This window comes from Triturus cristatus, chromosome 4_1, assembly GCF_964204655.1.
Source record: "Triturus cristatus chromosome 4_1, aTriCri1.1, whole genome shotgun sequence".
Taxonomy (NCBI): Eukaryota; Metazoa; Chordata; class Amphibia; order Caudata; family Salamandridae; genus Triturus; species Triturus cristatus.
In genome coordinates, this window is record NC_140585.1 from 743,861,668 (window position 1) to 743,886,059 (window position 24,392).

At 45.9% G+C, this 24,392-nt stretch overlaps 1 protein-coding gene across 2 annotated transcripts in view; it reads right to left on the minus strand.

The window, feature by feature from the left end:
* NT5DC3 (5'-nucleotidase domain containing 3) overlaps nucleotides 1-24,392 on the minus strand; it is a 402,542-nt gene that overhangs the window by 234,409 nt on the left and 143,741 nt on the right. The window lies entirely within an intron of this gene.

Sequence of the window (24,392 nt, forward strand, 5' to 3'; positions counted from 1 at the left end):
AAGAAGGTTAACATGTTTCTCTCACACCTTGCCACAAACTTGCACCAACTGCAGGCGACGACCCTCTGGCTCAATGTCGAGGATGAGAATGGGGACGCCGCAGGGTGTGCCAGCATCGGGACCAGTGCCAGGGAAGGTTGAGGTGGTACAACCAACGTCAACCCAGTTCTATTTGTGGTTTAGGGGGACAGAATGGAACTGTGGGGTCAGAACCGGAAGCAGGGAACCAACAGGGGACTCTCCCAAACCCGTGGGGCCCAAAGACATGCCAGTGTGGAACAGCCGCCGAAATAGGAGGTGCATGGCCTCAAAATGGGGATGGGGCACTCTGGCTCCAGGAAACTCAACGAAGCGTGGAGCCACCCAACGCGCAGGCTCTACCATGGAGCCAGTCCTTAAATGACGATGCTCCCTCATCTCATCAGATGACAAAAGGGGTACAGTCGAAGACCTCTTCTACTTCTTGCTCTTTATTTTCTTATAGGATTCATCGGAAGACGACGGAGTGTGACGAGGATCTTGGGCTCCACGACCGATCCCCAGACCTTTCTCTCAACTGGGATCGAGACTGTAGCGGCATTGCACGTCGAGTGGGAATAAGTTTGAAGGAGTGCTCGATCAAGGCTTTATGGTCCATGGTGCAGCAGTCAACGCTGGTCTTCTAGTGGGTCATTCCAACCCACTATCTTGTTCCAGGCTAAATTTGGCATTCCGTGGACCTGAGGAAGAATAGAAGAAGACTAGATCTGCTGTATGTGACCTGATAGGAGCCCTGTAGGACAGCACCTGCTCCCTCATCTACCCAGGAGAAAGAAGTGGGCTCCGAGTGCATAAGGCTGCCCTCCTATACAAGCCTCCGCGATCCAACAAGCTATAAGAGGCATTTCCTGCAACTCACTAGCGGCACATGGACTGGACCCTGCTGCTGGCCTCTGCCTGACATCCTGTGAGGCTCCAAATGCCCCCGCTGTGGTCCTAGGGGGTCTTTAGAAGTGTACTTCTGTGGTGGATTGGGACTTCGAGGACTAATTCAGAAAGTAACATTTTTGACCAGGACGAACCTGGTTGCTGTACGCGACCCATGCTCCATTGCCGCCAGCTTCAAATTGCACCTATGTCTCGGTATACTGTGAACACTGACAATTATTGGCACTTTTGTTTCTTGGCACCATTCTTACCTAAAATGTTACAAATGCATATCACTCTTTTACCCACATTGGATTTTTGTCAGTTTGTCCATTGACTTTAACTCGATTTTTCTAATTCGGTTTAGGACTTATGTTTTGCATTTCAACTCTATTACTGTTTTGGTACTGCATCAATACTGTGCACATCGCACTAAGTTAAGTCTGTTTGCTCTGTGTCATCACCACCTTGGAGTTAATTTAGTGACTTAGAAGGCTCATCCTAGCAAGGGTTGTGATTATTCCATGAGGTTGGTAGTCACTCTTCCCAAATAATAATCCAATTCCTTACACAACTGGTTAGCCAAGACTACATAGACATACTTAACTCTCCAAAAGTAAGAGGATGACCAGCCTATGCCTACTCTATTAGGTACTAGCAGGTTTTGAGAAATACACACACAATACACGTAAATATTTAATCTATGGTATATTGTACAATATTTACAATACAGTGTGGTATATGATAATGCACATGTGGTATATGATAATGCACAAAGTCAAATCTTCAAGGTCAATAAGATTTCAAATGTAGGTAAAGCACATAGAAATTGTAACTGCAAAATTACCAATTCAGATTTTAGTCAATGTTTCTATATAGGCTTGTTAACCACCACTCAGAAATGCTCTTCTATGATCATATCCCAGAAGGAATGGCTATGCCATTGTAGTGAGACCCTCGTGGACCCACTTTGGTTCTCCTTTTAGTTTTGCACATTACACATTTTAGCACACTTCGTTTTAGCCCAATTATCTTTTACATATTTTATTTTCACGACATAATTCTAAGCAAAGCTGTATATGCTGTTTGTTTTAGTAAGTCTTTCCTGCTACATAATCTGTACTCTTCATTCAAGGCTAGGAACATAGAACAGGATATCCAGTGCTTGCGTTGTTCGCTAGGAGCCAGCTTCTAACATCCAGACACATCTTTGCATCAGAGCTGTATCTATAACACTGTGGTTTTAATATGTAAACAGTGCACTGTGCCTTAGAGGGTCAGATGGGGCACGCCAGCCACAACGGTCCTGGGACAACAGTCTTGTTCGACATATAGCTCTGCCAATGATGAGATTCCATGCTGAGCCTGCAGAGAGGGATTGCCAATCCAACTACAGGTATGATGTCTCAGGCTATCCTCAGATCGGCCTGAGGGTACATGGACTATGCTGTCAGAGCTGGGGTAGTGCGAATTAGGGATATATAGATATTTCAAAATCAGACTGCCAGGGTGGACTGTTCATTCTTTTCACAAGGTTCACAATGCTGGTTACTTTGTTTTGTTTTATCTGCCTAATAATCACAGCTCATTCTTTTTATGCAAGACTACGATTGTTTCAATGAATGTATTGAAAACTCTACTAGTATCTTTCCTGCGTTTGACCAAGGGAATGCATGAGTAAACAAAAAAAGGGATAAGACGTGTTTCTAGTACTCCCTAGGGGATCAGAGTGTTATGTTCAAGCCAGAATCATCTGCGACCCCAGAAGGGTTAGGGTTTCGAGTGAGGCACACACTTTGAGCTAGCTGGTAACCGGGCCAACAGTTGCTTATGGAGTAGACAAATTTAGTCCCTGTATTCTGACATACTGCTGTCCGAATACGTAGTCCTACATTTTCTAGTGGGAACTGTATAACACCATGAGTAATGCTACTATTTTATTTCCCGCAGGTCAGTCGATGAACGTTACCCAGAGTGTTTCCCTGCTGTGACGTCTTTTGAGTTCAATTTCTGGACCAGCAGCCACAGCAATCCTAACAAAGCTTCACCCATCGACTGAAACTTCATCCGAAAACAGCGTCAAAGTTGAAACTGTGGGTGCTTTGTGGACAGGCACCACGTGGCAAATTCCATGTGGCAAATGTTAGTATCTCAGGTGTACCAGAGCCTTTTAGGGATGGCAGTAGAAGCCAGTGCGAAAATGGAGACAAATTTCTAATTGCCCAACGGTGGTGGTTCCCTAACTGCAGGATGTCCTGGACTGGAGGAACCGAAGGACACTGTCAACTCCTGTATCTTCATGGTGATATTCTGGTGCAAAGAAGACATAAGAGACCAAGGGCATCCAAAAGACTTGAGGGTTTAGAGTGATAGCATCAGTAAATGAATGGATGGATGGCTACAACCAGTAAACAGAAAGAGATAGGGATGTAATTTGAACAGTGATTGAATAAGGTCAAACAGGAAATGCAAAATCCACAGTGATGAAAGTGCTTTGGAGAGTTGGTAACCTTACTTTCCTCCATGGAACACACACAGGTGTAGACATGTAAGTAAGCTTTCAGGCTGCTCAGGACTCCAGGTAGGTGAAGTGTCACTTTACCACACCTTGGCTCAATGGCCCTGCAATTACTATCAACTTCAATTAGGATGAGTTCAAAAGAGGGTAAAAGTAAGTAAGCTTGCAAAGGAGAGTCATTGTTCATGTGCTGGTCTACTTCATGGTTCTTTTGTTGGTTCACTTGAACCACTATCACAGTTCTCAGATGGAATTGGTCTGCTAGACAGAGGTCTTTTTTGAGCAGGTTGCACCATCAACCTCTGATAATTCCAGTCATGTATGAGGGCACTGCAAGTTCAGGCTATTGTCAAATTACGTTTTATTTGTCCTTTTTTTCTATTCCATAGTTTGGAGTTCAATATAAAAAGATGAACATGAAAACTTTGTGTACCAAGCAATAATGACTGAATTTGTTCTATTGTATGTTTAGCTTTCCCACAATTAGTATGCAACTGGAAGAAATTATTCTTTTATCAGAAACACATTCAATTGCAGCTAAGATGTCAACATTATACGCAGTGTCAAATATCTAACTGGGGCTTAATGGACTAATAAGGGAAACACGGGCTGATAAGGTCTATGAATGCAAAGTTATGGTCTACCTTTGTTGGCACTACTCAGTTTGGCTTTCAGTGCATTCTGAAGTGGAGATTACTGCTGGACTTGGATACGTGTTTCCAGTGCTTATCAACCAAAAATGATGATTCGTTTTGAATCTATACATCTATGATGCCATAACATTTTAAGTTGGTTCACTTAGAGAGCTGTGCCCTACCTAACACTATTAAACATCTCCCAACTTCTCTTTATACAACCTACTGCAATCTTAGATTATATGTTCAAGGTCTAACAAGTCTTTCCTTTTTTCCAGATATTCAGAGTTGGTGTGTCCCGCTACTGCAGTTTTAGTGTTATTCCCATTGTTTTCTATTATCACCATTATTAGAGAAAGATAAAGGTAAGTATGAGAGTTAAAGGGCAATAGAGTTGAGTTTCATTATAGTTTTAGCAGTGGCGGCTGGCACCTTTACTATTTGGTGAGGCAACTGCTGATGAGCAATGCCTGGTCAAAGCGGTCGGTCATGGCTCGTTAAAGAGTTTATAATGAACCACGACTGTCACAAGGTTTGTATTAGTGAGGCACCAGTGCTATACATGATGAAGACAGAAGCCGGAAGATGGAAAAGGGACAATCACGTGCCATTGTTCGGTCAGGTATGGCGTAGATCACACCTGCACCATTAAAGGTGATAAAAACCCTTCCCCACATGAGACCGACAGTAGATTAAGAGGGTGCTTGCTAAAAATGTGGGTCACAGAGACCATGAGACCCACACGGAAAAAGCGCTTTGTTATGGAGGCTCAGGCAATAGAAGAAAAACATAGAAGGTGAAGAGTAAAATCAGGAAGGAAATAGATATCAAATCATTTGGAAACACTTACTGAATCTCCATGGCGATGTGTAGAAAGGCACCTTCAGAAGGTGTAGAAAGGATGAGGAAGACGGCAGAGCAGGAACAGACAGAACTCAAAGATGAGTCTGGACTGAACCTCTGTGGTGCAAAACCAGGAGTGGGAAAGCACTGAATGCACTAGCTCACCTGCAGCACCAATCCGAACCCTGTTCTCATGCTGCTGATAACTATAGCAGCAAGAGAAAAGCGCCAGGATTGGCTCGAGCGGGCTGCCTCAGTGCTCCAGTAGGCACTGGGGGCCTATGCCTGCTCTCCACCTAGCTGTCAGACAGCTGGGTGGAGAGTCTTACAAGGCGCATGTCAGGCTGCCCGTCGCAAGACAGCTGGCCAAAGTGGCATGCACAATATAAACTGGTGGACTGAGCACCACTCCCCTGCTGCCAGTCAGCAGCAGTGGTTTCGCCCCCAAAATGGTAATAAATTAGTTTTATTACCATTTTATTTTTCGATTCCATTAGATTCCAGCAAACTTTATTTCAGTCAATATAGACCATAAAAAGTACAAGATAAAAAAACGGTTGTCACAGATAAAAACACATATCATAGAAAAATACAAATAAAACACATATGGAAATTGTAAATTTGGCGGCATTAAAATACATCATAATAAGCACAGGGTGGGAGGATCGAGGGGTCCAGGCCTTCACATCATACTCACCCCGCTGCCCTGTCAATTGCCCTGTGTAAAGCCACTAGGGCCATAAACACTACATATAAATATACTGTCTTATCAGTACATATTTACAATTCATCGCTATTCTTAATTGTTAAAACATAGAAAAAGAGTTAAAAAAAAAAAGAATACAAAAGTTAAAAAGAAGAGAGGCTGCATGCACTATGGGCTTTTTATCAATGTGGTGCCATGTTTGCCAACCTCCTACGTGTGTGCCACATTGAATAAAAAAAAAGGGATACGGCAAAGACAATGGGTGGGTGGGAGTCATATTTCAGGACTCTAAACGCCGCCACACAGTACATGAACCCTAAGTTCCGACAAAGTGTGATGGGCCAGCACTGTCTGGCTGGTTTATAGCCAGGACAAAAAAAAAAAGAAGACATGGAGCTCTGACTCATACCCACAGTTGCATACTGGGCACACAAGGGGAGTGGCTTTTGACCATTTGTTGGTAAAAGCACGAAGCGGCAAGGACCCTAGTCTGAACTAGATATATAGTTTTCTTACAGAGGTGGGTTGAATATCATCCAGAAGGGACTGGGTCCGATACTCATTTTTAATCCTTAGGAAGTCAGCTGTCAAGTGTCCTAAGGTCGAGTCCCCCTGGACATCTGCTAATTTGAGCAACCTGTAAGCTTTTACTAATTATGAACTTGATGTTATCGGACACGATTCTTCAGGGTTGCTCCATAAGCTAAGTTTACCTAATCTGCAACATAGGTCCTTAACGTACATAAGCCAAGGTATATTGGTCACACCCGGGAGACTCAATAACTCCTTTAGCTCTGTCTGGTAGACTGCTAGCTTCGTGGTCACCCACAGTCTGCGCCAAAATGTTAGTGGCCCAAGTCCAATCTCATCCACTATTGGTCTGATTCCTAAGTCCATGCGTAGGGGGACAAGGGGGGTGCTGAACGGAAGGCCCAGCATTTGTCTCAAAGTTGTTCTCTGTTTTGGTCAGTCTATCAGAGGGACGATCACGCCATAATTCAGCCCCATACAATGTAGCACCCCTAGCTTGCACCTTATATATCTCCGCTACAGGGCCAGCTGGTTTATGACAGGAGTTTCTATACATTTTTGCGATTCCCCCCGCAATCTGAGCTAAAAGATGAACGTTTCTGACCGAGTGACACCTAGGTAGTCAAACACTGACACCCTCTCAAGCAAGGTGCCATTTAAGGAGGGGTTTGGGCGGGAGGTTGTGGCCAAGTTGAAGACCATAAATTTGGTCTTTAGTGTCTTGGCATCTTCTGGCGCGTTTCCCTTGAGTTTTCAGCTTTCTGACCTCCCGGTTCTGACTCGGTTTGTGCTGGCTTAGTGCTTCTGCGCACTTTTCTCACTGCTAATCAGTGGTAAAGTGCAAGTGCATGTTATGGAGTGGTATGTCCATGATTGGCTTGTTTGATTTGTGTGTCAGTCCCTAGTTAAGTGCACTGCGTGTGCCAGGGCCTGTGAATCAAATGCCGTTGGTGGGTTACAGTTTGGGATTGTGCCACCCACAGGAACAGCCCGCAAAAGGTAACTCAGACCCGCCATTGCGGAGTCTGCGCGCAGTTTGTAGCTGCCATGTCGACTTGGCCAGTGCACACACTTGCCAGTCCCTCACATTCCCTTTTCTTACATGTCAACCACCCCTAAGGTAGGCCCAATGTACCCCTGTGGGCCGGGTGGAGTGTATGTGAAAGGTAGGACATGCCCTGGTGTGTGTGGCATGTTCTGATAGCGATTAACGAAATTGGCCATAGTTCACTATGGCAAGGCTGCCAGTTCCCCATAGGACAGAGAGGAGAGTTGGTTTATAACATCTTATAAACATAACTGGCCCGGGGAATTCGGTAGGAAAATAAAGTTTAGTATGCCTGAACATTAGAATCTAAAGATGCATCTTTTAGTGAAGGTGATTTTTACATTCTGTGTTTGAAAATAACACTTTTAGAAAGTAGGTATTTTCTTGTTCAGTCATCCCGTGTGCCTCTGCTCTAATGTGGATTGCCTGACTGGGTTTTGGATGACAGAAGGCTGGGGAGCAGGAGTGGCTCCAGATAGTCTAGGTGGGTCAGGAAAGGGCGGAATAGACCTGGGCTGCAATTGGGGAAGGGGGAGGAGATTTCCTTGCACCTCAAAGGGCCTAGTCTGCCTCTGACCATGTCGTCTCTATCTCCTGCCAGGAAGTCACACCAGAGAAGGCAGAACTGATTCTGCTGGGCACAGACACTCTCTGCCTAAGAGAACAAAGGATTCTGGGATATAGATATTGGGGCCCAGATCCCTGACTTTTAGAACTCTTTTGGACCAAGAAGACTGCCAAGAAGAGCCGGAGAAGCTGTGAGGAGGAATTACTACTTTGCTGTGTTGGCCTGCAGTGGCTGTTTCTGTCTTGGGCAGTGAAAGGACTGGACTGAACTTTTTGCAATCTACTTTTGTGAGTTTCTCCAAGGGCTTGAGGTAGAGCTTGCCCCTTGTTCAAGAAGTCTCAGGAACAGCAAAGACTTCAAGCTCTTCTGCCCTCAGCACTGGGGACTGTGTTCTGTGCTGCAACATCAGAAGAAGCAACCCGACGACGCTGCTGCCGACTCCGTGTCCTGAAGGCACCGCAGAGGGCACCGCCACAACGCCGCACCGCGACACTTGTCTCACTGACGCCTGCTGATGCCGCCACCGAGCCGCTGCTCGCACTGCGACCTGTGGGCACCACACTCAGCACCGCCTCGCTTTACGACGACGCCTTGGTATCCCCAACGACGCAGCTCCATGCCGAAATCTATGCCGCTGCTTGCACCGTGGTTCAAGGGCACCGCTCGTAAAGTTACACGACGCACCTCCGTCCTCCCGCACCGCAGCCTTGGCCTACCGATTCCGGCGTCATCTACTCCAGTTCATCAGCCGACGACAGCGTTTCAGCAAAGACGACACCGCTGCTTGCACCGCAACCTGCCAGCACCGCGACGAGCACCGCATTCACTTCGCACCGCAACCCTGGCCTCACCGAAGATGCCATCTGACCCCACCACCGAGCCGCTGCTAGCACCGCAAACTGAGGGCACCGCACGCCGCACCGCAGCACCCGTCGCCTACCAACGCCAGCGCTCCTGACTTCAACAGAGAGGAGTTCGATCTGCAACGCTTGTGACTTCGAGGGCCCCGAGGACTTCTGCACCGACCTCCGGAACCAACGCCTGCGGACGCCGTGCTTTCGTAAGCTCAATGAGAGGTCGCCGACGCACTGCAATTCTAAAAGGTACTGTTGGCAGGTCTTCCCGACACTGTAGCTGGCCCGCGACACCACGGTCAGCCAGAACTGTTTGGATTTGTTTGCTTACGACGCCAGGATAGGCCCGGACGGAGCTATCGACATCAAGGAACTAGCTTTCAAGCATATTTTGATAATTGAAGATTTTTAAGTACTGTATTGTGGATTTTTTTATCGTTTTTGGTCTGGTCTTAAATATATAAAAATATTGGATATTTTTCTAAACTGTGGTGTCTTTTTGTATTGTTTACACTGTATTACTGTTGGTTATGTGCAAATGCTTTACACACTGCCTTTAAGATAAGCCTGACTGCTTGTGCCAAGCTACCAAGGAGGTGAGAAGGGGTTATTTTAGGAGTGTAACTCCCTTATCCTGACTAGAGTGGTGGTTTCTGCCCGACTTTGGCACATGCCGTAGCGGACCAAAAATCCAATTTCTAACAGTGTGTTTATCTCCATCCCCCTGTTTTTGCAAAAGATAGCAAAACTATCAAGGACCCTCTGGATGCCCATGGGCGACTTAAAGAGTAACAATGTTCGTTCGCAAACATCATTGCTGGTACCGTAGTACGTGCCAGCTTTGGGGCATTGTTCTTAACCTCGTTAAGATGGGCAACCAGAGCATTAATAAAAAAAGGCAAAACAGGGTAGGGGCAAGTACGCACCCATGCCTTACTCATCTATTTACTGGGAAGCGGGGAGTTAGTTAACCAAACTTCCCATATCTTACTTGAGCGAAATTACTTTCATGCAGTCTCATGAGCAAACTCAAGAGGTAGGCGGGAATTCCCAGGTCTTTGAGTACAACCCACAGTTTTGCTCTGGGGAACAACTCAAAGGCCGTCTTCTGATCTACAAAAATTAGATAGAGGCTGCCACCCTCTATTAACACTGTTCTCCAGTAAAGTACTTGGAGTCCGAAATCTTGGTCAATGGTAGAGATGTTTTTTCCGAAACCGGCTTGAAGTGAGCTCAGAATTTCATGCTCCTCCATTCACACATGCATGCAGTCGAGGAGGATCCTAACAAACAGTTTCTGTGTAACATCGATCAAACTGATCGACCTGTAATTGGTAGGCAGGAGGGTTGAAGCCTTTTTAGGTCTCGCCTGATCCAGCGCATGCGCTGGTCTGGCCGAGACATTTTGTATGCAGAATTTTAAAGTGCTGCCTGTGGCCTAAAGCTTGCGGGCACGTGAACGTGCATGCGCGCAGCTGCCATGTGTCTCGCCGTGCTTGATCGCGTCCGCGATCCCTTTCACTTTCGCGGGCCGCGCGGCCGTGTCATTTTCACGGCTGCGCGGCCAATGCTTGTGTAAGATTAGGGACCATGAGAACATGAGGGGTCCTTGCAGGGAGATCAGATAGCATTTTTGATTGAAGAAACTGGGACTTTATCCAACAAAAGGCTGTTCTAATGGTCTTAACTGCTGGAATGCCAAGGACATTCTGAACACTGCCTTACATATGCAACCTGTCCCCCCAAAGTCAGAAAAATCCTAAGCATATGCAATGGGGTGGAGGATTAACCCTCTCAACCCCTTTCTGTGCCTTCCCCTGAAGGACTGGTGATGCCTGGCGTAATTTGCATGTTGCTTTCATTAACTCTAGCCCAGAAGCCACCAGAGTGGTTTGGCTCCAGAGGCAGGAGGAGCTGCCGCTCTGCAGCTATAACTTTATTCCGCTATGGTTCTTGGCGATGTAAGAAACACTGTTGAAAAAGCAGATGCCTCTTTACAAGGGTGACCCAGTAAATGCATTTGTGTGGGCCGGTCTTCTGGCATAAGGCTTGTCTCTCTGTCCTCCGCCCGTTATCCACATTTCAGCTCCCCTTGGGGATTAGATTACATTCATTCATTCGATCTTTATTTCGACGTTATTTCAGCCATAAAAGATTACAAGTTAAAACAGACATTGCGACACAATATAAAATTATCAATTCATAATATACATAATATAAAATTGTCAATTTATAATATACAATAAAATAATAAACAGGAATATACAGTCACCCCTGGCTACTATTCGCAAATATGTACCATCTCTTGGACCACATGGCTAACAGAAACTTCGATAGTGCAAAGACAATATACCCTGAAGTATCGGTCTTAAAAATTCTCATAGCAACCGAGCATTTGTCAAAGCCCAAGTTCTTACATAAAGGTACTAACCAATACGTCCTAGCTTTACTATAAGCAGGACAAAAAAAAGAGTATGTGGGGTTCATCCTCTTGATCGGCACCACATCCTGGGCAAGATTCATTCAAAGAGGAGGGCCATTTGCTTGTAAAGGCCCTTAATGGTAGTGTACCATACCTCCACTGAATATAGAGCTTCCTTGCTGCTACTGGATAGATAATATTCAGGAAGTCCTCAAACACGTAAGCAGTCTTGTTATTTAAAAATAGTTTTGTCATGGTGCCAACTCGAGAATCATGCAGCCATATGTTGCGTTTAAAAACCCTGAAGGACTTCGTGAGGGATTTACCCGACACCTCCCTACACGCCTGTTCTGGTTCATACCACAAAGCAGGTAGTCCCATTTTCTCCAATTCCTGTTTCACAAATACAAGCCAGGGAATTTTTGCTGCTTTACCATAGCTCAATACGTCCTTCAATGCAAGCCTATGATTTAAGAGTTCTGGCGCCATCCAGAGCCTCCGCCAAAACCTGAGAGGTTTTAGGGCTAGCTCATCCTGGATAGGACTTAGTCCTAGATCTAACCTTAATGGTAGGAGGGTTGTGCTTTGGGGAAGGGCCAATAGCGGTCGCATAAATTTATTCTCCACATTTAGGATTTCGAGCCTACAGGAGTGCCCCCAAAGTTCCCCCCCCCCCCATAGAGGGCCACAGCCCTTGCCTTGACTTTATAAATCTCAAGCGCGGGACTCACTGGCTTGAATGTCAATGCATTTGACATCTTAAGGATGCCCCCCGTTAATTGAGACAGTTTGAGTTGGGACTTAACCTGTTGTGGGCCCCATGAAAGATTTTCCATTTATCGTGACCCCTAGGTATTGAAAGGTCTGTACCCTCTCCAGTTTAACCGAGCCCAGGACAGGTGTTGGGCGGGTGGATGCCGGGGGATTAAAAATCATAAATTTAGTTTTCCCTGCGTTGATTTCTAGGCCACGGCATCTGTAAAAATCTATGAACCCGTTCAGTACGCGTAGGGGACTTGGAGAGCAGGAGGGTGTCATCGGCAAACATTATCGCCGGCACCCTCCTGCCTGCCAATCGGGGTGCGTCATTATTGGGGACTGCGTCCAGGTGTGATATTACACCGTTCACATAGAGGCAGAACAGGGTTGGTGCCAAAACACACCCCTGCCTTACCCCCCTGCAAACTGGAAACCTGGAAGACAGTACCCCATTTCTCTCACATCTGACCTGTGCAAAGTTCTGTACATGCAGCCTCATCAATACCCCCAATATTGCATGTGGGACTCCCATGTCCAAAAGCACCGCCCACAATTTCCCCCTAGGAACCATATCAAACGCGGACCGGAGGTCCACAAACACCATGTAGAGGCTGCCACCCTCTACTGTGACCGCCTTCCAGTACAACAGAATTAAACGGAAGATCTGGTCCATGGTGGATGTGTTCCTCCTAAATCCGGCCTGTAATGGGCTAAGAATATCGTGCTCATCCATCCACTCCTGTAAACGATCTAGGATTAGTCGTGAGAAGATTTTTTGGGGGACGTCGATGAGGCTGATGGGCCTGTAATTAGCTGGGAGCAGAGGAGAGCCCTTCTTGAAAATCGGGATGATCTCTGCTCCCAGCCAAGAACCCGGCACCTCCATGCCTCCCAGGATTGCATTAAATGGGGTACAGAGATAAGGAGCCCAAATCCTTGGCTGATCCCTGAAAAGGTCACCAGGGAGTTTATCTAAGCCGGGAGCATTTCCCTATGGCAATATAGACCTCCTCTGGTGTAAATTCCAGTTCATCAGACTCAGCAACTGGCAGTGTGCATATCTGTGTGCTGTCTAGGACAGTAGCTGCTGCGTATACGGTCTTAAAGTGGAGTTCCCAAACCCCTGCCTCAATATTGGGTTCAATCGCAGATCTGGGCTCACCTGACCCCGTACTGACTATTGCCCAGAATCTGCGTGCATCTTTCATATCTAGAGAGGAGGAGAGATTTAGCCATCTTTCCATGTCCCACTCTTTCTTAGCATGATTCATTGTTTCTTTATATAATAACCTTAAAGAGCGGATTTTTGGTTTATCTCTCCCATCTTTTACAGCCCCCATGAGCTTCGTTTTTACCTTCCTGCAAGAGACATTATACCAGGAAGATACAGGCACCCTACTCTTCCTGCTATGGCTAAGCGGGTTAAAAAATTCCAAAAGACAGTCTACCAAATCCTGATGCACGGTCAATAGGTTTCCAAGAGAATCTAGTGCCAGGGGCTGAGCCACTATATCACTGGCCTTCGTGAAGAAAGGTAAAATTGCACTATATAATTTAGGTAGTGCATCTTGGGAAGCCACCAATTTCCCCCACTTGACCCTACGTCTATTATTGGTGGTTATCAACCCATCTACCATATCTGGGGCAACTTCATTCTCATTCGCCCTTGGGCGTGTGAAGTCCATCCTCAAACAATGCGTTATGGTCACTGTCTGGCCTTGATATCACCTCAAAGTCAACAATCTTGGACCACAGGCGTGTCTCCACCATAATATAATCCAATCTTGATTCTTGGTCTCTCTTGTTAAAGGTGCACTTTGAGGGGATATCAGAGGGCATACGACCATTGCAAGCCCTGATGGAGTTGTTTAGTGTTAAGGTCGTAATCTGCATGGCCAGTGGGGACCAGGACTTTGCATAGGGAGACTGGCATGGCTGGATTCCCCAATATTCATCCTCCCCCTTCAACGCTCCCTCATTCAGCCCTCGCAGCGGCTCAAAGTGACAGTTTAAGTCACCAGCCACCATATAGTGTATATCATTACTGAGGGAGTCCAGAAAAATTGACAGCTCCCCAATGGTACTAGACTCTTTGGCCACACTTATCGGGCGAGAGTAGACGTTCACGATTGCAAATTTATAAGAGGTTGGCCATGTCAGGAGGACACACTGGATGTCATCAGAGTTTGTCAGGATAGACTCACCCTTGCAGCCGAGATGTAGCCCAACCCAGGTAGTAAGGCCCCCAGATGGTCGCCCCTTACCTCCCCAGCGGGCAGCAGTGTTAAAGGCCGCAAAGCCTACTCTGCATTGGTCCTCCCTAGCCCAAGTCTCCTGGAATAAGCATATATCATTACTATCCACAAAAGAGCCCCACTCCGGACAAGCTAGTTTATTTGGGAGACCCACGACATTCCATGACATAATAAGCATATGCTTCGTATTAGCAGGATTTTGACGTGCTAGAACTACAGGAGTGTTGTAACTCCCCATAGGGATATCGGCACCGGTGATTTCTAATGGTAGTGATGGTTTCTGAACCTGTGGTTTTCTCCCTATATCGCTACTCATACTACTCCCTTGTAGGAGATGATGGACTTTGTAATACGGTCACTGAGTGGCTTCCTGTTAGAACCTTAATAGCCTCAGTGTTATCATCCTGGCTTGGGGTTTTACCTAGAGATTCCGGCCCGACTAAGTTCAGTCAATCAACCTGATCCAGGCCACTGTACCTATTGTGGCATGGGATATGGCTCTGGGCTAACAAGTTATGGCCGTACCTATCCTTCCCACCCCTTCCCCCTCTCTGGTATGATACAAGAGACCAGCCATCCTCCAGATCTCTCAAGTGTTCACTGGGGTAAAAAAAACGAAAGGGGGCGAGCTATGATTTTTGTACCTGGGCTGGATACACTCCAGTTACAGATATATGCTGCAGTCTGTGAGTCCCTAAAATTGACCAGTACACAATCGCCAGTTGAAGTTTTTGGAGTACGACCCACCCATCCCACCCTTCGAACCATTGATATTTCACTAGTGATATGAGGGGGGAGTGGCCTATACATATTGAGCCAATGGATGGTTTTATTTTTTAAAGAACTATATGTCTCAGCGTTCAATGCACTTTATTCAGGGACCCCAGTTAGAACAGCCAAGTATGGACTCACCTCAGGTGGTAGGTCAATTCTAGTCCTATTTCTAGGTTCCTCTGTCATGCCCCCATCCGTCAGGACCCACCCATCATGTCTAACCGTATCAGTGTGGGCCACTCCTGTACTGTTGGGGACTAAATACTGATCTACCCTGGGTCCCAATCCCGGTTGGTTTGCAGTGGATTTGGGGCTGCGACATCACACTCCCGGGATATACTATAATTGCCATCTATCGGATAAGTCGCAGAAATAACTGGCTTGTCATGCGTCTCGACCCCTCTAGTTATATTATTTGAAATTCGATCACCCCGGTCTGCTGCTTTATTAGTAATACTATTTAAGATACCCAATGTTACATGCTCAAAGTTAGAGAGTTGACTCTCGATCCGGGCAAGTCTCTCTTCCAGCGGACGAAGTTAAACACGCAGAAGTGCAGTGATTTTCATACATATAGAGTCCTCCCCTGATGATGATGATGATGCGTCCGTAGATGTAATCGGACCTTGCGCAATGCCGACCCCAGAACTTACTCGTTGTAGGGGTAAATCAGGCATGGCACATCCCCCGGAACCCCCGGAGCCCTCATCATCCTTGGAGCTAATTAGCTGTGTGTTATTACTGCAGCATTTAGATGGTTTGACTTTCCTGGCTCCTGCAGTGGGGTGCTTCCTTTTCGATATCGCACCCGTACCTTTGCCTTTCCCCTGGAGCTGGCGGGTAATAGGTCTCTCCATAGTCTTGGACGGCGTGGAGTCACCCGAGGTCACAGGGAAACCATGCTGACTCAAACGATCCTGAGGTGGAGACTCATCCAAATGCTGTACTGGAGATTGGTTATGCGCACCAATTTGGGATTCTCAGGATTTTCAGTGTTCGAGCCCTTAGTGGCCTTTGGTGTACGGGCATTTGCATAATGGCCCATTGTAGACCTTTTGGCCATAGCAAGATCCTGAGAAACTCTGCGTTCCATCAGAACAATGCCCTGGTCAATCACGGAATTACCTCTCAGTATGAAGTTGACCAGGGTGCCCGTTAGATTACCATTGGGAGCTTTGTTCCTGCATTCCTTCGCGGCCATGCTTTTCGGAAAAAACAGACACAAAAACAAAACCAGAAAAAAAAAAAAGAATGCTAAAAAAGACTTAAGTGGAGATCTAGAAGGAGTTCTGGATCAGTTTAAACGAGGTACTTACGGGGCTTTTTCGGGGAGGGAGCAATTTTCCAAAGATGGCGGTCCGGCCCCCTCCGGGTTCAAACGGGCTGCAGGGGACCTTGGCCACGCAGTAAACCTTCACAGTTAAATATGTACAGGCAGGGGGCAGGAAGAGGTACCCGGCAGCACAAAGTTACGGGGCTGCCGGTCCTCGCAGTCCCGTCCCAACACTCCTCCCTTAGTACAAGGTCCAAGGTCCGGAGCCGTAAAATCCGCTCATATATGCGGGGCTCCACTCACTATGTACAGAGTTCCTTCGGTCACTCACTCCAGCGCCTTTATGGCAGCCGCCCCCATCCGCGACCCACACGGTCCACACAAACCTTGGTTGCAGCGTCAAAACAGCGTCAAACAGCCCCCACGTCGATCGCCGGCTGGCCCCCACTTGCTCATCACGCTACTCGGTGCCGGCACAGCGCAGTGCGGGAGCGTTTTCCTGAGCGTTTTAACAATTATTCTGTGTTCGGGCGGGATAGCACAATGGAAAACAACAGGGACTGCACAAAACTGGGGTTGCGAGGAGTCAAGAGATTGAGAGCAGGGCACACTTAGGTGCCGCAAGCCTCACCCAACCTAGTTGGGCCGCTTCTGCAGACACTCCTGGGCACTTCACTCTGTGACCGCCACTAGGGGGCCACGCTCTCACTCGCTTGTTCACCGACTTGCCTGCTTACTTTTCACCATGTCTCGCCGCTTTACCCTCCTGTTGGCGTTGTAACAATGCAATGTTATCTCGCAAAAAAAACACTCTGCCACTCTGGCTCCAACTCCAGCTCCAGCTTGTGGACCGGCTGCCCTGATCCTAATGAAGCGCCCTGCACTGTCCTGCACGAGTCACCCAGTCAGACCTGCGCAGGAAAAACGCAGCTGACTTGGAGTCCGGCTCAATCCCAAGCACAGGCTCAAACTCAAAGTTGCTTTGCTTTGCTTTCTTTGGTTGCACTGCCGTTCAGCTGCTCTCCCCCACAGCCCAAACAACTCCGCACCGCACCAAACTTGGCCGCACCTGGCTGGACTTGCAAGCGACTCCCGGATGATTACGGGCCCCCCCCCCCCCGCTCAGAAGCAGGAACAGCAGACTGCAAGCTGCAACCTGCGCTGTGATCCGAGGGTCAGAGGGGCCGGGAGGTGAGACCTGGGAGCAGCGGTTCGGCGTTCGGCCCTCGCTCTCCTCATAAAATCCAAAACCTGGACTGGATGTTCATCACTTAGGAAGATGTCTTCCGGATTCCAACACACACAGCTCCACGATAACATCTGTTAGCCCTTCTTCTGCCCCCTGAAAATGCATTGTGGACTCAGTAGATCACACAAGCTGACCAGTAGCCAGACCATCTCTCATAGGGCATTACTCACACTCATACACTACCTCCATTTCAGGTTGATGGGGTTGCAGGTCCCAGAAGATATGGTATTGTAGGCCACTAATTTGAATATAGCTTCTATTTTATTTTTTAATGTCAGAATGACATTTTCTCTAATATCATCATTCCAGTGGGATCAGTTTGCAATATTGTAGGGCCAATAGAAATAGCCCTATTCTGGATTCCCGAGCGTGCTTACTTCCCAGAGATATGTGGTGATGCCAGTGTTACTTTGGTGCAAGGTCCCACAGCAGAGTACCCGAGTTGTACCCCTACTTGACTGTGGAATATGGCTGCAATTCCGACCTTTCCCTTTTGGGTGCTCAGTGTGCGCCTTTGCATGTGGGGGGGAAGTATTTTGACTGGAAAATATGTGTTTAACGACTGAATTAATCTAGCTGTCAATATTTGCGCTGGTAGTTTTCATCAAAGGTAGCGGATTTCCTCAGACCAGCACCAAAGAAAAGCTGCTAGATTCCCAAAGGCCTCGCATATTTTTTAGAAAATGTCTGGGATTAGTAAATTTTGCTTGATGCTGTGCTTCTGCGGGCCAAAGACTGGATAATTTCTTTGAAAATGTGCATCCAAAAAACACTTAAAAGGGTCCAGTGTTGTCCCATTACCACATGCTTCCCTTGAGATGTGTCAATCCATGCATTTGAGGATCATTGATTTTCTCAAAATTGTAGTTTGATTATTTGTGCCAACAAAGTTCGTTTTTTCACTAAAGTTCTTACAGTTGCACTGCATTATGGATATTCCAGATTTTTGACCGGTGGGAATTTCACCTACCTCTGAACTCTCATTCTTGGGTACAAATAAAAAAATGCATACTTTATCCTTTTAGCCAAATTCTATTCCTTTTTTATTTTGAGCGTCATGTGAAGTATGGTTCTACACAATGAGAAAGTAATTATGAGCACAGCTATATTGCTGACTCAATCTTCATTTTCAGGCAGTCTCTGAAAATTGTACATTTTGCGACCAGAAGAGTCTGTGGAACATTGCTGCAGTTTAGTTTTATAAATCTAATCTTTGCGCAAACATTGGGCCATCTTTTGGAAACTAACCATCCACCCACCGCCGTAATGAAGCATATGTAATGTCTCCAACACTTGGTGCCATCAGAGCTGGATTACAATAAGCATTTGGAAAGCCAATAGGTCTTGCTTTCATTTTGTGCCCTAAATTAAAACTTTTTAAAATTCTACTGCGCTGAACAGTGTCGACAGTGTTTGCTTTCTGTTTAGAATGCATCTATAAGGTTAAAAAGTTAACGTGTCATGATTCAGTGTACTGTTGAGACAGCAAATAGTCCCACGTATACGCTGAGGGGTCGGTTCCACGCCATAGCTGGCCTACACAATGCTCGCTTAGCCTGAAGTAAATGCGCCCCCCTGCTGGCTTATATCGCCGCACCGTGCCTTTGTAGACTGCCTCCAACCACCATCAGCGGTCTAGTGACTGGCCACGTGCCTGTAAAACAGGAGCTGCTAGCTCAGCAGCAGCCTGCGTGCAGCCGGCGGCCAAGGGCTTGTCTTCGAAAGTCATATCCGAAAACACTGTCCTGCCCAACATACAAAGCAGCTAAGCCAGCGACAAGCCCCCTCTCTCACTCTCTGCTCTGCCTGGCAGTACAGTCCTAAAACCCAGATAGGATGTGGCTTAACGGCCAGAGTTGCTGGCTCCGGACTTGGGGCATCAGCAGAACATCCTGTGATTCTGGGCAAATCACTTACTCTACCCTTGCCTGCTAAAAATGAATGTGTCCCTGTGTAACATAACTGGTGCTCGTGTGTAGCGCTCAAATACTTTCGGGTCGAGTGTGCGCTATCTAAAACGACTGGAAAAAAAAAAAGAAAGAAGGGTTTGTCTTTATTGTTTCCCGGTGTGTAAAATTGTAATGCTTCCGGTTCCCTCTACAAGTTCTTCTAAGAGAGAATGCTAGGCAAAAAAACAGTCTGACTATGTCAATATAATCACTGGATGGGTGTAAAGGGTAAGGTCAAAACGTTGGGCCATCTTTTGGAAACTAACCATCCACCCACCGCGGTAATGAAGCATATGTAATGTCTCCAACACTTGGTGCCATCAGAGCTGGATTACAATAAGCATTTGGAAAGCCAATAGGTCCGTTTTTGAATTTGTGCCCTAAATTAAAACTTTTAAAAATTCTACTGCGCTGAACAGTGTCGACAGTGTTTGCTTTCTGTTTAGAATACATCTATAAGATAAACAAGCATTGGCATAGCCAATAGGTCTCGCCTTTGGGACCTTATAAGTGTTTAGCCATGCAACAGTTGATGTTGTTGTACCAAGGATATTGTGCTGCATAACTAAATACTTATTAGGTCCCAAAAGCGAGACCTATTGGCTATGCCAATGCTTGTTAAATACTGGGAAACGTTCTGCCACAGCCCGAGTTTCCGGGATCGCCATGCCTCTCATAATGGCATTAACTATTGCCCATAAGTAGGGACCCCATATTTCTGGTTCTGACCGGAATAAATCTCCTGGTAAACTTGTCAAGTCCTGGAGCTTTTCAGAGGGGAAGCTTTTTAATGGCGTTTAGAACTTCTGTCAGGGTAATCCCGTGGGGCTCTTCATAAATGGTCCCAGAGAATATTAAAGAGGTTTCATCCGTTGGGGGTGGAACATCCTTTGTGGTGTATAGGGCCTGAAAGTCAGTCTTCCACACAGCCGCTGCAATATTCAGCTCTAAGGCTGATTTCCCTTCACAACTGCCTGTACACACTACTGCCCAGACCACATTCATGTCCCTGTTTATTAGGGCAATTTGAATGGCCTCTCATCTTTCTAATTCCCAGCTATTCTTTGCTCATTGGATGTTAACTCAGTAGAGCACCCTCATTTGTTTTTATTACTAGCCTATCCTTAACTTTGATAGCTTTTAACAAAGCTTGTTTGGTCTTTCGGGAGGAATCATTAAACCAGGTTTCTTTGGCCCCCTGTTTCACCTTAGCAGATGCCCTGGGATAGAATATGTCGGTCAGATTGGATGTCAATTCTGCATGCAAAGTCGCTATTCTATCGTTGTTATGGAGAAAGTCCATTGTCATAGCAGCCTCCCCCAATTCTGATAAAGACGAAATAATTACAGAATACAGTGTGGCAAACATGTGTGGTGACTGCTCAATTGTCCGCCACCTTATTCTCCTTCTATTATTAGAGAGTGTTAAGGTACTGGCGGCGGGAGTACTGGTGCTCGTAGAATTTAGAAGGTCTGGGAGCTCCATTTTATTTTTCACCTCTTGCAGTGCTGGCCGCCTCTGAGTTTTAGAGGTGGGAGTGTACTTTGGACTATGTTTGCAGATAGATTTTGCACTCTGGTCATAAGGTAACTGTAAGGCATTGCCTAAGATTAGGGTTTTAGTTAAGGTTATGCTAATGGTTAGAGAGACATGTATATGGTGATCAGAATTTGTATTCATTGCGTTACTCTTCAAAATGTATTCTTCATAAACCTTAATAGAATGCAAAATGACATTTTTCTTCATAGTGAGTTCATCATACATGATGTTCTTCCTTTTTGTATTCTTCATTTCACAGACCTGTTGAAACAAGAATATCCCAGCTGCTAATTGGACCATTTGTTCACAGTTTGATGTCCAAATATCTGAGCATCATTATGTTGCCTGCTTCAGACTTTGGTGAGATCATCAGCTTTGATTGCTTCCAGGGTCGAAATGTTGTGGCTTGAAAACTAGTCTTGTAGTCACAAACGGCTTACGTATATGTGTAGTCTTGGAGTGGAACAGCTTGCCATTCAATTCTCAGTACTTCAATGCACTTTTTCAGTGAAGTATGTTACCCCAGCATATTGGCATCAAAGTGGGCTCTACATTGTTTTTCTTTTTAACATTTTCTCATTGCAAAATGCCCTCTCTCCTTCCATGTTTAAAATGCATCCCAAGGGGATCCTCCTAAAGCTTTTTTGCGGCTGTTTAATCAGGAAAGAGTTATTTCATTCCCCAAAGTTTTATTGTTTGTAATAATGGTGCATCAAGGTAAAATAGGTGTCCATAATTTTGAATTGTGAGGTATGTCCAATGTTAATATTTGTTTATGACTGGATAACCACCAGTGAATTCACCCGTGTTGGGAAGATGTAATCTTATTACATGTTAACACAGGGTCGTTTTATCCATGCTGCAATCACTTCCTTGTGCAGAAGAATGTGCAGCTTCAAAGTACATTAAAGAGTTTTGCACGCCCAGTTCTCATAGCCTCTACATGCACGATCCTGAGAGGTTTTTTTTTTAATCCAAGGACACCAATAACTCTATATGGATGAATGTAGCATCTCTGTAAATCAAGAACATCTTGTACCACCGGTTGCCGTGGTAAGCACTGATACAAGTAGAGCAGCCTGGGTAGCTAACTCCTTCATCACTTCCACTCATCATTTTAGTTTTGCTTCTAGTTTTGTGAGTAGAGTGGTGACATTTCACTTTATAGGTTTCGTGGATTATGGGTAATGATTATAAGGATTTAAATTGTTTGTAGGTACATGGAATTCAACTGTGTATATATGTCAGGATCTTCCTGTCCCACAATCGGGTGGTTCTACTGGAAGACCTTCTGTGGCCCAGTCTCCATCATGAACACAAGTTTGGAAACTTTGCCAAACTCCGACGTTCTGTTAGAAGCATTCCTAATCCTCTATGTCCAGCTGGATTCCATTCCAGAGATTTCTTTCCAACTACTGATCTATATGGTTGGTCTTCCCTTTGCCTGAGACATGGAAGGGAGATCTTTAGTACATTTGATCATAATATGAACACTGTGTTGTTACCTCAAGCATGCACCGTAATCCTTTGTGCGCTTTCTTGGAATTTCTGAAGCCGATTGATTACATGTTACATTCCGGAATTTACTTATTTTCACTTGTTACCTACGGAAATCTCTATTCAATCAATGAGGAGGAGAGATGAAGGAGAGGCTTTAACTGCTCTCACCTACACTGTGCTACAGCTAACTCATACCTGTCTGTGCTCCAATCAGTTTCAACCTTTGTGGGTGTGAGCTGCAAAGAGGGTCTTCTTCTGTCACAATTCATGCTATAAACTGGTGTTACCGGGAGCTCTAACTTTGTACCCAAGTTGCCTGCATTGGTGAGCCTTTCAGTGCCAGAATCCTGCTACTGCTTGTGATGTGTCCTGCCTTCTTTCCTGGTGCTGCCTTATCCAGCATTCTGCTTCATCTCTTTCTTCCTATCTCCCCTTGTTTCTGGCATTTCCTTTCTGCCTTATACCCTACATTTCTGTATCTTGCCTGCTGGGCTTCTGACCATGTATACACTGAGTTTGGCAGTGGTTATTTTCTTCCTTGAGCTTGTTACTTTTGTCTGTAGCCTTATTACTGTGGTAGTTGTATGTACCAACAGGGCATTAGTTGTCCCAGTACCTTTTGGGTACTTCCTAGAGTTCCTTGTTCCGAGTCCTTGTTCAGGTTTACCAGTACCAACAGGACACTAATTGTTCCAGTGCTCGTTAGGCGCAACTTCTTTTTGATCTCGTAATTTTTCTGTATTGATTTATGAAGCCTTCTTCATAATTTCTGCTCTCAGATTTCTTCCACACTCCCTACCAATCCTATCAATATTTGAGCTAACACTAGGATAGAATTCACTCTCACTCTTTCCCTCCAATACTTTCCGATTGTCCAGTTCTCTGCTCTTGATATTGGTCTATCCTATGCTCTGGTTATTCTTTTTTCTACAATTAACTGCTCCAGTGTGACCTCTGGTTTGTTGTAGGTTCAATCAGATAAGGGAAAGACTTCAGGTGTTGCACCCAAGTCCCTAGGAGCACTACCTAGCTCAGTTCAGTCTCTAGCAGAGCAGGTCCGCACTGTAACTTTGCTGTATGACTGCTAAGAGAGCAATCTGCTGGAATCGATCCCAAGGCCTTTCTCTAAGCTACCAGGAGGCCTCTTGTCATATATATAAACATTTCTTTAACTAGGATTAAACCTTCTTAACGTACTCTTGCTTGTCTATCTACTTGCCTCAGCTTCCAAGCAGCCCCTGTAGTCCTGTGACTACAGTTTCTTCTTCTGAGAAGACTGCCCTTATCTTGTGGTCTTTCCTTGCAAGTATTACTTCCTGAGTCACCCTTCCCTGCCTTCACTCACTGATGCATTGAGCAGTACAAAGGATTCTGTATGATGCCAGGTTTATTTCCTGGATCCTTGTTATTTCCTCCTAGGCTACGATTAATTCGTAACTCCATTTTAGTACATAATTTTGCATGTATTCGTATAAGTACTGCCTGTTTTCTTGGTTTTAAGAAAATACAAGCATTGGCATAGCCAATAGGTCTCGCCTTTGGAACCTTATAAGTGTTTAGCCATGCAACAGTTGCATAACTAAATACTTATAAGGTCCCAAAAGCGAGACCTATTGGCTATGCCAAGCGGCCGTGCGGTCGCGAAAGTTAAAGTAATCGCGGTCAAGCGCGGCGCGTGGGCCCGCGCACCTGCACTGTAGCTCTAGGCTGGCCTGGTAGCACTTTTTGGAGCCCTCTCAATAAGTCTCGCCAGACCAGCGTATGCGCTGGGTCAGGCGAGACCTAATAAAACAACCTTATCCACTAAGAGAGCGACATGGTTGGCCTCCCCCAGTCCGGTGAACTCAGGGTGCAGCCGGATAGATTGAGGCAGGAGCACTATGACCAGGAAGAATATACCGGGGCCAAAGGACAGCCCTGGTAAGTGTATTGGTTGAATTTCAAAGCTTAATCCTGCCTACACACTTATGACGTCAGGTTACAATTTCATTTCTGTAAGCACTGTTAAGCATATCTGGAAAGTTCTTCTTTGTCAAGGTTACAGGCATGAAGGGCTACCTGG